The sequence below is a fragment of the Protopterus annectens genome, chromosome 5.part0, assembly GCF_019279795.1.
Source record: "Protopterus annectens isolate FY-2018-M chromosome 5.part0, PAN1.0, whole genome shotgun sequence".
NCBI classification, from domain to species: Eukaryota; Metazoa; Chordata; order Ceratodontiformes; family Protopteridae; genus Protopterus; species Protopterus annectens.
The window spans coordinates 2,345,275-2,361,476 of NC_056735.1; the positions used below are offsets into that span (position 1 = coordinate 2,345,275).

The 16,202-nt window shown below is 41.1% G+C and overlaps 1 protein-coding gene across 1 annotated transcript in view; it reads right to left on the reverse strand.

The window, feature by feature from the left end:
• HERC2 (HECT and RLD domain containing E3 ubiquitin protein ligase 2) overlaps window positions 1-16,202 on the reverse strand; it is a gene marked incomplete in the record, with an annotated part of 3,551,743 nt that overhangs the window by 1,426,715 nt on the left and 2,108,826 nt on the right.

Consider the following 16,202-nt stretch of genomic DNA (forward strand, 5'->3'; position numbering starts at 1 on the left):
CAAGAGCTTCCCCTAAACACCATACAGGCACAAGAAAGTTCTGTGTGTTAAGACACCTCATTGTAGCCAGTATGGAAAACAAATACCATCAACTTGATCACTGGGTATAACATCATCACCCAGACATTAGTACTATTTCCAAATCATGCTTAAAATAAAACCACATCCTTCCAGCAAGCAACTCACTCTACTAATCTTTCTAGAGTTTTGTACTTGAAAACAAGGACAGGAATGAAGTGCCCTACTTCTCAAGGCAAATGACATACCTGCTGAGATTGCATTCTACTTCATTAATGGAACTATAATTTGATCCTAAATGGGTTTCTTGTACCTAGCTAACTGAAGACAACCTTAAACTCACCATAAATATTATATACATATATTCTTCTCTACAACCAATGTCAGGAACCTTCCTAACTTCATTGTAAACATGGTTAATCAATATTACCTTGTTACAGGATTATTAACCATCACTAGTGTGCAAGCACCAAAAAAATGACGAAGCCACACCTGAAGCAAACTGCTAACACTCCATATAGATAATCAATGTGACAATAACCACACACTGCTAGAATTTGCCCTTAGCAACATCTTTCATAGATTTTCCACCTGGTAGTTCATCATCTTGTCTTTGTGATAAATGCACCATTACCATTGTATTTACTGCCAATGTTACTCAGATTAAAGGGTCAATCTCTACATATTGATATTTTAAGAAAATCAAGAGCCCTCACCTTTGGCACACACAACAAGAACTGCCTGAATTTCTGGGGAGAAAAAAAAAATAGGTCTGTAATTTCTACGAAACTTCTTGCTACCACAGAACAAGTACTTTCCAACACCCATTGATCAAACATAACTGGAACCCTTGGATAAAACTTAAGATAAAAAGGGGCAATCACAGAAAGACAGATTTCAAAATTCTCAACTCTCATTCCAGCTGGGTAAAATTATTAATGTTAAGCTAAGGCCAAGTCCAATGTTGAGGTGCTTGAAGCTTTGATGTATCCGTTGTTCAGGGGGGGTGAAATGGGGTAGAACGGTTAAAAGCCTCCTAGGCTCACATGCACCAGAAGGGAGAACAAACATCAGATAAGAGTATTTTTACCATGACAATGGTATTCACAAGATATGACAGTAATTATAAAAGTAAGTAACAACAAATTTGCATTGCTAAAGATGGGAAATGAATGTTAATGTAAAAAGTAATTAAAGTAATGTATCACTATACAAATATTCATGAAAAGCATTCAGACCCAGGGGTAAAAACAATGCTGGTGGAAGAAAGATAATGTCCAAAGTAGTAATGTAAAAACAATACATCTCTATATACTGATGTAGTGCAGGGAACACTGCAGTTCTGCACCACAATTTGGTAATAAAGACAATTTTAAGTACCTCTCTGACATAAGAAAAGTATTTAAACATTTGTTAAGCAACTTTTAGTACTGTTAATCTCTAGTTCCATCCTATGACAAAAGCTACCACAGGACAGCATCCAAAGCATTTTAAAAGCCACCACAGAACAGCATCCAAAGCATTTTCACAGCTTTAAAACTGATACACCATTGTCACAAAAAAACAAAAGCAGGTCAGAGTGACATGTCTAACAGCTTTTAAACTGCTCATTCTTCAGATGGAAAATTTCACTTCTGCCCACTGTCTGTGTGACTGCGCCAAGTACTTTTACAGCCTTCAAAGCTATAAAACACTTCAGTCTCCTACATCTTTTCTTCTGTAACTGAAGCATGTGGAGCAGATAAAATTCCATGCACAACTAACTATAATTGGGTCTCCCCCCATCTCTGTAATCATAAAGTACAGTTGTATTAGGACCTTAATATAAATGTTGATGCTTGAATATTCATTCCTACAGTTCTCACATTTGTGACAGCCTACATGCTGGCAGCCTGTGGCTAGCCTAAACTCCACAGCTTCACTTTCCCCCCAGACTTCAGCCAATACTCTCTCAAAAAGGCACAAGTACAGTTGAGATATAAAGGGTGCATTGGTTAAATAAATCTTCAGATCATTGTTGCTCTCACAATAAGTCAAAGAAAAGGTCAGTGTTAGAGCCTTAATGGATCAGATAGCACAGTTCCAACTGCTCTATGTTCAGCCCATAGGACTCCAATTCCCTACAAAGGAGGGAAGGGTGCCTGGTAAAGAGGTCAGAGGGAAGGTATCTAATGGAAACTAGGGATCCACTCCAGCCCACAGAAAACAGGAAGGCCAAAAAAGGGGGACGGATGGTGGTACGTGAACAGCAACAGTGAATCAACCCAAACGCCTGCACTTATGCTAATTTCCTAACACAACTGTACTATACCCATCACATTACTCACTGTTGCAGACCTCACATTTGGAAAGACTCCACAGCACAATGTCTCCGGAAATATGATGGTTATTTGGATATGAAGGCTTGCAGGACAGCAGAAGTAAATCATGCCCAGGCATTAGATTTTGCCCCTCAGTTTTAGTGTTTGGAGAAGCCATTTCAAGGATAGCCTGGGTAGTAACCCCTTAATGAAGGCTGTGGCCTCAACAGTGGCTCTTGTTGACTGACATCTGATAAGGCCTGGAACAGGTTTGCTACAGTTTGAGTAACAAAAGGAAATTAAGTGGGAGACTCCTAAGATGGCTGTCAACTGAGTAACTTGCTGATAAGTGATCTCCCAGTGTGAAATCAACAAAACTGGCAATATAAAAAAAAAAAAAGCCAGTAAATTTTATCAAGTTGGAAAAAAAAATCAGTTACTGGCTAATAACAATCATTGGATGTCAATAAAGAAAAAAATAATGGAAGTAAAAAAAAAAAAAAAGACAGAGAAAAGTCACTATCTGGAAAACTTCTGGGCTGTTAAAAGTAACCCAAGTTAAGCTCACAAGGTGGCTTCCAGTAATTTACAAGAAAAAAAATGAATCAAATGCACTCAGGAGTGCTTAAAAAGTGAGACATCGGAGACATCGGAGGATTATATAGAGTGAGTGACAAAAGGATAGAAAGAAAAAAAGCTTTTCATAGCATTTTAGAGGAGTTGATTAAACTGCAAATCTGAGATACAAATGAAAGAAAGATTGGCTCAACATGAGTTTTTTTTCAAGAACTGATTTTAAATTTACAGTTACAAGACAGACCACATAGAAAAAAAGAGATTTTTTTTCTACAGCACACAGCAGAATTTGTTAATTGAGTGGGCACAATGTATGCATTCTCCAAATCCAGCCATAGAAAGTAGGAGAGACAAATTAGTTATCTTATGCCAGCAGAAAGAGGTGCAAAACTATGGCAGAAAGGAAAAGTAATAAAAATTTGGGTACTAATTCAAGATGTCAGTATAATGAGCAGCTGGTTGATTAGAGCTCTTCCAGTGTGAAGAATGAATGTGGTGTAAAAAAGTCAGTAAAAGCACTGACCAAACATCTGATATAGAGAGAGGATTGGCACACCTCATTAATTTGAGGGAACAAGCTGCTGCCCCCTTTTTCTGAGTCGTTTTAAAGTACTAGATCTTACACACACTAGTTTTAGGGGGGGCATGTGAGGGGTAGAACTGAGAGTATTGAATCTAAATGGATTGTAAGAGTTAGAGCAGATGTTTTTCCTGGACTAAAAGTACCATTGAGACCTTTCCTGAAGTCCAGGAGATTGAAGTGATATGTATGACTGTTTTTTTTACATATATCATGAGAGCATTTGTATGAGAGGATTTATTGTTAGTGTTGTGCAATTAGTCTGAATTTATGCAGTTTTTTGTTTTTATACATCTCTATTCATGTTTTATGAGTTGTATAGGCATTTTTATTTTACTATGGTTAATGTATTTTAGAGTAAGCACTTTATTTATGTTGTGTACCATGATAGTTGTACTGTGCCTTTAATGGTTTATCTGTTTTTGGCACCTTTTTTGCCATATAAGGGTGTACAAGAGGGGGGGTTCTTTTGGTCTGAAGAAGCCTATTCAGGTGAAAGCGCTTACCACGTCTCCTGTTTGTATCACAATAAATCTGGATTTTAAAGTTCAAGCAGCGTTTTTTTCAGCTTAGTTTCCTGCATTTTGGTTAGTGCTGTGTTTACTGCCTGCATCGCTACTGTGCCTTTTATGTTAGTTTATGTGCTTGGACTGAGTTTGGCACAGGTAGTGTTAGTCCTGTGGGGAGTGATATTTCTTGGACTTATTTATACATATTGCTGTTTTCACCCCCTTGGGAGCATGGCAGGTGTTGCTGAGCAACAAGTGGAATTGCCTTATGTACCAGAACGAGGCACTCCTATGAACATTGATCGTTTCTCTGTATGTGTATCAGGTACTGTGAAATCCTTGATGTTGTCTGAAGGAGTCGGAGAGGAGGGTGTTGTGATCTCTGCTGAGCCATTTGATAGTGTCGAGTTGCGAGAATGGAAGCTGATTTTATGAAGTTGAAATTACTACAGACCCAACGGCAGCATTTTGAAGTTTGCATCAAAAGGAGAATTGTACTAAGGGGATTAAGAGTACTGAAGATGCCCACCACGGGTAATTCATACCCAGAATTGCTTTACAAGTGGCAGCAGGCTAACAGAGGTAAGCCTAAAGTATATGTCACTTTTGAATGAATTCTTCCTACTGGAAGAATCTGAGTTAAGAGAAAGTATCAGAGAACAACAGAATGAGCTGTATTGTCATTTTCCGGCTGATGTTGTTGATAGACTTATTGACTCTACACTGGATACTGTGCAGTTATACGAGAAGCGCTTACTGGCACAAAAACAGCACAAGCTCAAGAGGGACATAGATGACTTTAGGTTAGGCCAGGTATTCTCTTGACCGAGGACATATAGTAATGTGCATGGACCGAATGCCGCTGTTTCTACTCAACGGACTGATGCACCTCAAGGACAAATTCATGATACTAATGTGGATGTTAATATGCCTAAGAGTGTAACTGTTGTTAATACAAGTATGAGTGATGGCTCTAGTAGTGTATCTTCTATGAGTAATATGCCCCAGGGTTCGAATGCCCTTGATAGAGCTTTTTCTAATGCAGTTGTATCTGCTGAGTCGGAGCTCGAGGGTTCGACTGTGGTGGGGGTGGGTTCTACTGCTGCCCCCCAGAGGGCCAATCTGTCATTAGTACTGACCCGTTGGGGTGTGTGGCTCAAATAAATCCGAATCTGGAACCGTTGGTTAGGAGGAAGGATTCCCATCATACCATGCATGCTGCACATAGTTCTAGTCATGACAATGTTGGCACTGCGATTGTTAATCGCCCTTTCCCCATCAATGTAGTTCACAGGGGAGGGGGGAGATCGACATCTATGAGCAGGGGCAGGACGAAGAGGAAGTTGTCAGCAGATGCCCAGGTGAACCAAAGCCTCAAGAATATGTGGGAGAAAACTGGGAGACGTTAGTGCATAACATTTCCTCCCGTCCACTCACGTCAGATGAGTTAGGGGTACTATCAAAGGGATTGACTTTTATACCTAGTTGTGATAGTAATTATGTTGTACAGTTTAAGTTATTTATTAGGAATCTGTGCCTTAGATTGGAGTTTAAGGATACAATGCAGGTGCTAGATGGGAATTGTTTAAGAAGCCTAGTGTGTACATGCCAATGGTACCACCGCTAGTAGCTGCCTTCAGTAAACTAGCTGAGAATGATCTGTATGACATGGAAAAGAGAGTGGGTCAGTCTAGTAAACAAAAGGGCAATTTAATTTATACACAGAGGAGAGCCCTACAACAACTGAGGAGTGATCCCTCTCTTGTCATTAGATCTGCTGACAAGGGGGGTGCCCTGGTAGTTATGGATTCTGAATTCTATGATGAGGCAATGAGGTCTATGTTATCAGACCAAAGGTTTTACAGTTTGGATGGAATGTAAGACGGTGGATATACATGTCCATAGAATACAGATGGTTTTGGATGATTTGATTAAGACCAATGTTATTACAAATGAGTTGTATTAATATTTGTTTGTTAGTGATCCCCTCCTGCCAGTGATACAGGGTCTTCTTCCTAAGATCCATAAGGACAGTGCGTGTCCACCGATGAGGCCCATTGTTGCGGGCAGGGGGTGGATCACAGAACCATTTTCGTTGTATGTGGAGAGGTTCCTGCGCCCAGTGGTTGATGCAAATGTTTATATTTAAAGGGGCACAAAACAGTTCCTGTTGGATTTGTACGAGTCTGTGAGACCTGTCCCTGTTGATCTCCCATATTACTTAGTCACGATGGATGTTCAGTTCCTATTCACTGTGATACCAAACAGAGATGGGGTGCAGTTGGTGTCTGATTACTTGAAGGACAATTCTGGATTAGATAGCGATGCAGTGGATCTGTAAGCTTTGTTTTTGGAAGTTGTGTTAGAGAACAACATTTTTTGTTTTGGCTCTCAGTGCTATTTACAGATGGATGGCGTGGCTATGGGCACTTCTTGTGCCAATAGCTATGCCAACCTCTTTATGGCTGCATGGGAGACCAAGTTCTTGTTTGGTATAGGTGATTTTTCGAGGAACGTGATGTTTTATAGGCGTTTTGTAGATGATGTGTTTTCCTTTGGAAGGGCACGAAAGATGAGTTATCTCTCTTCTTGGAAAGAGTTAATGGTCTAACGCAATATCTGAAATTTACCCATGAGGTTTCTGAGAATTGGATTTCCTTTTTGGATGTTTGTGTTCAGAGATTGGAAAGTGACCTATTGAACACAGGAGTGTATAGAAAGGAGTGTCAACGCAATTTCTATCTCCATAGACACAGTATGCATCCAGGTTACATCTTTGGTAATATTGTGAGGGGTCAGGGTATATAGGACGTCACGGTATAATCCCAGTCAGGATGGTTTTGAGGCAGATGTTAGGGATTTATGTGAGAGGTTTAAGAGCAGGGAATATCAGACATCTGATATGGAGAGAGGATTGGCAGACCTCATTAATTTGAGGGAACAAGCTGCTGCCCCCTTTTTCTCTGAGACTGTAGTGGACCATGATGGCCCCTCCCAGGGTGTTCTGGCAGGGAGTAGAAATCATGGTTTCAGAGTGCCCTTATATTAAGGATGTAGGTAGGTTGAAGGATGTGATTAGATTACACTGGGGTGTGTTAACACTGGTCCCGAATGTGAGGGAAATTGTGGGTGCTGCCCCAGGTTTTGTCTATAAGAATAGATCGAATTTAAAGAAATTGCTGTGTTATCCTGTTATGGATGGTGGAGGTGATAGGGTTGCTGGTACTGTACCCTGTGGTAGCTGTAACTATTGTTGTTCCATAGACACTGATGTCCATTTCTACCACCCTGTCTATGGCACTAACCATGAAGTTAGAGTTCATGCAAACTGTGAATCTACACATGTTGTTTATTTGGCCTCCTGTGGAGTCTGTGCTGCGTTTTATGTAGGCAAGACGGACAGGAGGCTGAAGGACAGAGTAAGGGAACATCTCTACCACATCAGGATTCATTCCACTGTCAATGCTCTGTCCAAACATGTCTTGTCTAATGATTCCACACATCTTTTTCGTTTTAAAGTACTAGATCTTACACACACTAGTTTTGGGGGAGGATGTGAGGGGTAGAAATGAGAGTATTGAATCTAAATGGATTGTAAGACTTAGAGCAGATGTTTTTCCTGGACTGAATGAGAAAGTACCATTGAAACCTTTCCTTAAGTCCAGGAGATTGAAGTGATATGTATATCTGTGTTTTTTACATATATTATGACAGCATTTTTATGAGAGGATTTATTGTTAGTGTTGTGCAATTAGTATGAATTTATGCAGTTTTTTGTTTTTATACATCTCTATTCTTGTTTTAGGAGTTGAATGTGCGTTTTTATTTTACTATGGTTAATGTATTTTAGAGTAAGCACTTTATTTATATTTTGTACCATGATAGCTGTACTGTGCCTTTAATGGTTTATCTGTTTTTGGCGCCTTTTTTGCCATATAAGGGTGTACAGGTATTCAGGTGAAAGCGCTTACCACGTCTCCTGTTTGTATCACAATAAATCTGGATTTTAAAGTTCAAGAAGCAGCATTTTTTTCAGCTTTGTTTCCTGCATTTTGGTTAGTGCTGTGTTTACTGCCTGCATCGCTGCTGTGCCTTTTATGTTAGTTTATGGGCTTGGACTGAGTTTGGCACAGGTAGCGTTAGTCCTGTGGGGAGTGATACTTCTTGGACTTATAAATAATATAGATAGCAATTACTTGCTGGTTAGCCATTACACTGCCTGGATGTCAGCAAAGAAATCTGGAGAAATGAGAGAAAATTCAAACAGAAAAGGAGACTAAAAAAAAACTCCAGTTGGGAACATCCTTGCACCTATTGAACAAAAGTCAGTTTAGGTTTCAGCTTTAGTACATGAACTGGTTTCCAGTAATTTAGAGTAAAAGAAAATAAAACAGATGAACCCAACAAGTGTTTAAAATAAGTGAGAGACACTGGATAAACATACAAATTCAAATGACACAAGGCTAAAAAGAATAGGAGAAGCAGTATGTAGCTACTCATATGAGCTGATAACACTGTAGAAATTAGACATTGAGATGAAGAAAAGAATGGATGAAAATGAGGCCTCTCAAGAATCGTTTTAAAATACAGTGGAGTTAGAAGACACAATATGCAGAGAAAATCCTGACGTACATTGTTATAGATTGTTAGTAGGCTAACAGACCCAGGTGGCCTTTCTAGGCCTAGACAAGATTTTTCCCCAAATGAACGCCATAGAAACTGCTAAAATTTGATAGTATTCATTTTATGAAACTACAAACAAGCAAACAGCTGGACTGGTACTCGACAGAAGGATTTGTTAATTTAAATGACACATTGCGTTTATCCACCATATCTGGCCATGAGACAGCAGTCAAGACCTACATTAGTCAGGATGCGGTCATATTAGCAGAAAGAGCTGCTCTTGACAAAAATAACAATTGGAAATAACAGACTGTTTATGGAAAATGATTATTCACTGTATACCAGGCAGAAGAGAAGGTGGTTATTCCTGCAATCAGGGTGTGTCAAGTTGTTAAATCCAGCGGTCTTTGAAAATTTTTTTTGTGAAGGAACAAAAACATTTTTGGATGGATAACAGTCTAAGGAAGAAATAAAAGGTTTAGCCAACAAAGACTGGGCCGGAAAGCTGAAGGGGACACACTGCTTCTCTTTTTTTTTTTTCTAAAAACCATGGAAAGAACTTGCCTAATAAACCGTTTCCACTGTTTTGACCAAAACTGTTTACATAACAGAGAAAAGCTCAGGAGCTAACAAGAAAATTCAGGAGTACTAGGACTTGAATCAGTGGCCACTGTTGGAGATCAGGATAAGGATGTAGACAAGCAATAACGTGAAATTAGTGAAGAAATAGAAGACTGTATGGTGTCATTCTCATTAGGTGCAGTTTAGGCATGAGAACTGTGTTGCATGAACTGACTGAAAAAGATGAAGTTTGTTGACTGTTCTAAATTGTTGACAGGACTCTAAAGCATAGTCCCTGCTTTGTCATTAACGATTAGAAGGACAATGATGGGAATAGGTTCATAGGTAGGTACTGGGCTATCGGCCCGAGGGCCTATGTAAGCCTAACCAACAAGGTTCCCTAGCTTACGCCACCCAAGAAAGTTATTTTCCTGTGCCACTGTCGAGCAGAGACACAGAAGTGATCCCTGGGGTGTATTACCTATTTCCCATCCACTCATCAAGATTTTTCTTGAAGAGTGCTAATGAAGAACTTTGCTTGACATAGATGGGTAGCCTGTTCCAGAGTATGGGAAGTCTCTGGGACAGGAATCTATCCCTCCAGCATGTCCTGTTTATTGTGGTGACGAGGTTTAGATCCCTAGAGCATGTAGCTAGGAGGGATTGGGATTTCTTTAGGTGTAGCATGTCCAACAGCTCTGGGTTTGACATAGCTTTATATGTTAGGCAGAGATCACCTCGGAGTAGGCGATAAGCTACTGAGTAAAGCGGGAGTTTTTTGAGACCGTCACTGTAGGGCATATGTTTGAAGCCAGTAATCCTCTTTGTGAGGTACTTCTATGGCCTTTCCAGCTGCTACAAATGTCTTGTGAGGTACATTCCAAAAGGGGCACTGTACTCTATAATGGGTCTAATGAGTGTCGAGTAGATGGGAACAATGACATCTTTTTTCCTGGATGAGAACCCTTTTATGATGAGGTGTGCCACGGAGAAGGACTTCCTGACTACTGTGGCAATGTGACTATCAAAGGACAGACTACTGTCCACCTGGGTCCCAAGGTCTCATCACACATTCGGTGTTAAGTAGACTTCTATTTATGTAGTAGTTCATGGGTACAGAGTTTTAACCAAAGGGGATGACAATGCACGTTTTGGCATTGAGCTTGAGGCCATGGCTCTGACACCAGGCATCTGTCTCAGTGAGGCCCTTCGGTAGGATTTCTACATCATTTGGTGACTCGACTATGGCTCCTAGTTTGCAGTCATCTGCGAACTTCATGTGTTAGCCTGTATTTCAGAGAAGTAGATACCAAACAGGAGAGATCCCAGGACTGAACCCTGTGGTACTCCACTTGCCACTGGTCTGAGGTCAGATTTGGAGTGTGCAACTTTTACAGTGTGGGTTCAGTCAGTGAGCCAGTCGGCAACCCATCTTGTGACGTAGGGATTTATACCTAGTTTAGTGAGTTTAACTATAATTCCAGAATGGGGAATGGTGTTGAAAGCCTTGGCGAGGTCAAGATAGGCTGTGTGAACCACCTTACCCTCATCTATGGCTTTGGTGACTGCCTAAAAGAAGTTGATCAGTTTCAGGAGGCATGATCTGTCTTTCACAAACCCGAACTGGGTGGGATCCAGAGTTTGGAGGTTACCAATGTCTTTGTTTATGAGTTCCATGATGATACATTCCATGGCCTTGCAGACCAGGCTTGTCAGGCTAATAGGGTGATAGTTCCCAGGATCAGTGGTGGCTTCCCCTTTGTGGAGTGGGATAACTGTTACTGTACGCCATTCAGTGGGCACAAAGCCTGATGTGAGGCTATGATTGAACATGGTGCTTAGGTGGGGAGACAGTTCGTTCTGAAGTTCGTATAAAATGCAGCCTAGGATGTTGTTCGGTCCCATGGATACTGTATTTTTGGCTTTAGAGAGTGCAGCTTTTACCTGCATAGTTGTGATTACAGGGACTCTGCATTCTTCCTGTATAGATATGGGCCCTGTAGGGGGTGGGGGTGGGTAAAGTTAGCACTGAACCTATCTGTCAGGATGTTGGCAATATTAGTTGGTCTGTAATTTTCGTGCCGTTGTGCTGTAACTCAGAGCAGATCTGGGTGTTGCCATTGAGATTCTTGACATAGCTATAAAATGCTTTGTGGTTGTCCTTAGAATCAGTGGCGATTTTGTTTTCATAGCTAGCTTTGGAGGATCTTATAAGGGATCTCAGCTTCTTACTGAGGCTGACCAGGGAGGGAGCTCCTCCACTCATGGGATTTTATTCTCTTTTGCAACAATTTCTTCCTTCTGTTGTACAGTTTGTTTATGGCAGGGGACCACCATATTGGCTTCCTTTTTTTGGAGGATAGTGTCTTAGTTCTGTTTGGGGTAGCACAATCCATGCACTCTTGTAAGTGCTTATAGAGTGCATTTGTGTAGGATTCAGCAGTCATAACTGTATTGTCCATCTGCATGGGTATCATGAAGTTCATCACTTCTGTCTTAAGAAGCATGAAGTTGGCTCTGGAGAAATGTTTTACCATGGTTTCCTTAATGGGGGGTGGGGGCGGGATGTGGATATCAAGGGTGATTAGCTTATGGTCGGATCGAACCAATAAGGAATTGACTTCAGGTGTGGAATACCAGTCACTCATGTTGGTAATGACTACGTCTAGGGTATTGTTGCCCCTGGTGGGGGTGTGGAATAGTTGATCCAGGGCATTGGAGTTTATGAATTCCAGAAAGCGTTGCGTGGAGGAGTTGGTACACAAGTAGTTTTCCCAGTTAATGGTGGGGTAGTTGAAATCACCCATTATTAGGGTGTTTGGTTGAACCCTAACATTTTCCAGTACATCAAGAAAAGAGGAGTGGGAATCCTGGGGCATGGTGGGGGATCTGTAGCAAGCTACAATTTGGACTGCAGTTTTGCCCAGAGTTAGTTGCACTTGGATAACCTCGGATGCATTATGCTGAGCAACTAGCCTGAAGGTGTGGATATCCTTAATGAAAATGGACACACCTCCGCCTTTGGTGTTACAGTCCATGTTACATGGCCAAAAAGTGTGGCATGAGTTATAGCCTGGTCACTGCACAGATATTGATGTTCTCCATTTTAAGGAGTGCCTCAAGTGAGTGCATTTTGAGATTTAGACTTCTAGCATTGAGTAGCATTACCCTCAATTTTTGCTTGCCTGTTCCTGTTACGGTGGTGAATTTGTCATTTGAACCTTGCCTAAAAAAGGCATTATAGGGGCGGCAAAAGCCTTAGCCAGTATCCGGAATCCCAGGAGCGACAGGTGCAGGCCATCTCTGGCAAAGCATCGTGGTCTGTCGACCATGTCATCCCAAGCAGACAGATACTGTATACCCTTAGAATGACACCAGAAGCTTAGCCAATTGTTGAAGTCAATAATTTTTTCCTTGTACTGCGGTATCATTCTGAGCAATGGCAGAATGCTACTCAGGGCTAGGGTCACACCTTCTGGGCTACAAGATCGGAGAGCTCTTCCATGTCTCTCTTCATGTAGTCCAGGGAGGTATGTCTCAAGTCATTCACACCAACATGGACAATGACAGGGTCATATTTGTACTTGTTGTGGAATGACCTGAGTGCGTGCGTTATGTGGCGGATCCTGGCACATGACAGGCAGCTGACAGTAACCCTCTCCTTGTTTAGCCTGGTGAGTGGGACATCAGTGTGCCTGACTATAGAGTCACCTATGACTAATGTGTTGGATACGTTGTTTTGCCTTATTGGCTGTGGTTGAGTGGCACACTGAGTCTGTGGTCTATGTGTCATTTGGGTTGTGTTGGGGGTGGAAGTTGCTTGCGTTTCTGCTTTGGAGGTCTCTGCTGCTTGGCAGATTATTACAGAGAGCCTCCGCGAATGTTTTTGTGTTTCTATGTGTGGATTTTGGTGGTGTAGATTTATTTAGTGAGACTATGTGATAAGTTGTTGTGGTGCAAGTGTTTACCTTCTCCTCTTGAATGTCAAGTTCAGTCTTGACATAATGTAAAAAATTGCTTTGGTAACATCTGTGTAATGAATGTCCTGATGCAAACTACATGTCGCATTGTAAAGTAGTTCTGTATAATATGTAGAGATATTTTAAATGTGAATTAGGAAGGGTCTTGACAGTGACTGCTGTTTAAGTTGTTGATATTAAAGAAAGTACTTTTTCCTTGACTGAAATGAATCCAGGATTTCCAATGTAAAAAGATAAAAGCTCAATATTAGCAATATAATGTTGTGATCCTGGGATGTTAGGGAATGTAAAAGTGTACTGATCATATTTCATGTGCACAGGAGACTCTAAGAGTTTTACCTTGAAATCTTGAGTCTGAGTGCATAGCCATGCATATTTCCTAATAACTGAGCCAGTAGCAGCTGCTCTGGAGGAGGCGTCAACAGCATCACCACTGAAATTAATCCTGTGCTTAGTCACCTGAGTTGCTTGAGACACTGATGATGGTCAAGTCAGCAACAGCCTTTTTAAGGCTGGCAAGAAAAGACAAAAGGTATTTGGTCATGAGAATCTGATAAATAATGTCCATGAAGGCCTGGGTAGACCAGGCATATACCTTTTTACCCCACCTGCCCATGGTCCTATTGTCCTTAGCTGATGGAAGGGCATTAACATAAGGCAGGAGCTTAGATGGCTTATCGGCAACTAAAACAGTTGAAACATCAGTAACTGGATTCTAGAAATAAATTTAAGCTCATCTAGAACTTTACTGAATCTATCAGGTCTCTTAGGGCTATGGACTGGAGGGATAAGAGGAGTTGGAGTGCCCACTACTAAAGATTACTGTATCTTTTCTGAACGTCAAAATGTTTCATATTACTCGCAACAGTTTCTCCAACAGAAGTCTCTTCTACAGGAGGAATCAGGGGAGATGGGATCCTTTGTCATCTGAGGGCACATGTCCAGGTGAGTGGATTTGAGAAGAGTATGCTAAGGAGAGATCATAAGAACCTAAAGCCCCATCCTCATCCTCTGAAGAAGACACCATAGTAGCCCTGTGAGGAGTGGGGAGAGGAGCAGAAAAGGAAGGAGGCATGAGAGCCATAATGGCCTTGATTAGGCCTTGAGAAAAGTCTGTGTACTACTACTACTCCTTTGAAGACTGGGGGGAGGGGAAAATGCTTAGTCTTTTGTCATTTCATTTTAAGGGTGACTTCTGCTTGGTCTAAATATGGAGGCTTTGACCCCTGATGTACTTCAATAAGAGATCCCAGTGTCTTTTCCCTTAAGATCTGACAGACACTTTCCAAGCATTCCAAAATAATGATATGTGGTTCCCCCTTTTCCATTGTAGAAGCAAGAAATTCAGAAATGCAGTTCTTCTACACCATACTGGCCTCCAGAGGGTTGCCTGAGGAAGTGTTGGCCATTCTGCAACCTCACTGGGTATTGTCCAAAACTGACTAGGCAGACTGAACTTTATGTCTAGGCTTCTTGAGTTTTTTCTTCAGAGAGGATGGTACATTAGGCATGGAAGATTTGCCACCATGGCTTGAGATAATTGCTTAAGTATTCAGTAATGACAAGCTCAAATGTAAAGTCTAAGTCTTGGGTATGAATAACTGGCAGATGGAACAAGGTTTGTAATTGTGGTCTAAACAGAAAAGGCACTGGGAATGGAGGTTTTTATAGGTTATCTGCTTATCACACTCACATTCCCCTTCTAGCTGATATCATACAAAACCACAGATCAACACAGTAAAGAAAAGGAAGGTTCCTCAATGGTGCACTTTATATGAATCTGTGACGGCTTACGTTACAAACCACCATGCAAAGATAAGACAGAGAGGTGCAAAACCTGCATTCGGGCTGGTGACAAGATAGTCTGGGGATTTATGTTCATATGCCCATTTATGTACTCCTATGCTCCCAGACTGCGGTCATGTCAGACATATGCTCATTGAAGGTTTTAGGCTTTGGTAACCTGGCTGGCCATCAGTAGCAAAAAAACAATGGTTTGCAATACTTTTTGTTGTTGTATCTTTTGGCTTTTTCCCAGTTAGGGGTCGCCACAGCGGAACTCCGGTCCACTATTGATTGGCAGTAGATTTTTACGTACCGAGTTGCCAGCTCTGATGCACAACCTTCAACAAAGGTACGCCCATTCACACGTCTCCACACAGAAGACACTTTAGCTGAGAATTGAAAAGGACAACGTCTTACTGTGAGGCGACAACGCTACCGCAGCACCACCACACCAGTGATTTCAGTCAGGACCATCAATAAACATATGAAAATTGCTGGCATTCTTTATGTGACAGGGCACTTTTTTTAAGAGAATATTAAAAATAATATTAAAATACATAAAGTGTGGAAAATATTCCCAAACAAAGAGTCATCTAACCAGCAATGGACAGTATATCTGACAAGTCTATCCTCTGAAGCCTAGACGGAGCATTAACAAAGGGCAGCAAGAAAGTACTAATGATTTCGAGCCAACTTCATGATTTCATGCCACCAGCCATCTGAGCACATGTGTGGAAGGAGTAAAAGGCTTTGTAAAGACTGGCCAGCTGTTATAAACTTGGCAGGATAAAACCCTTACAGCTGTAAGCTACTGCTGCAGTGATTTATGATGAATGTTTAAGGTTATGAGCTTCACCTTGTAGTATGGACTGCAAAGAAATCAATTAATCAAAGACCGTTCTAAATGGTCAGCCCTGAAGAGAGACACCTGTGCCTAGTGAGCCTATCTGGTTAAGCAACAGAACTACGTGACAGTGGTGAGAGGTCGAGGTGCAGCATGCATTATGAAAAAAATCATGTTTGAGTTTTTTTTGTTTTTTTTTTAAATCCTGTACGAAATTTGAGCTGCTTCTTTTAGTACTTTCATACCAAATGATAAAGCAAGGGGGGAGCTTGGTAGTTAACAGGCATGGGAGCAAAATGTTTCGAAATGCTAAAAAGACAATTTTTTTATCTTTTTAATTTTATTGGGGCACACATACAAATACAGATAACATAAGACACTATGTTGTTTGAAGTCCTCTTGCCATTAAATGTTGTGTTGTTTACA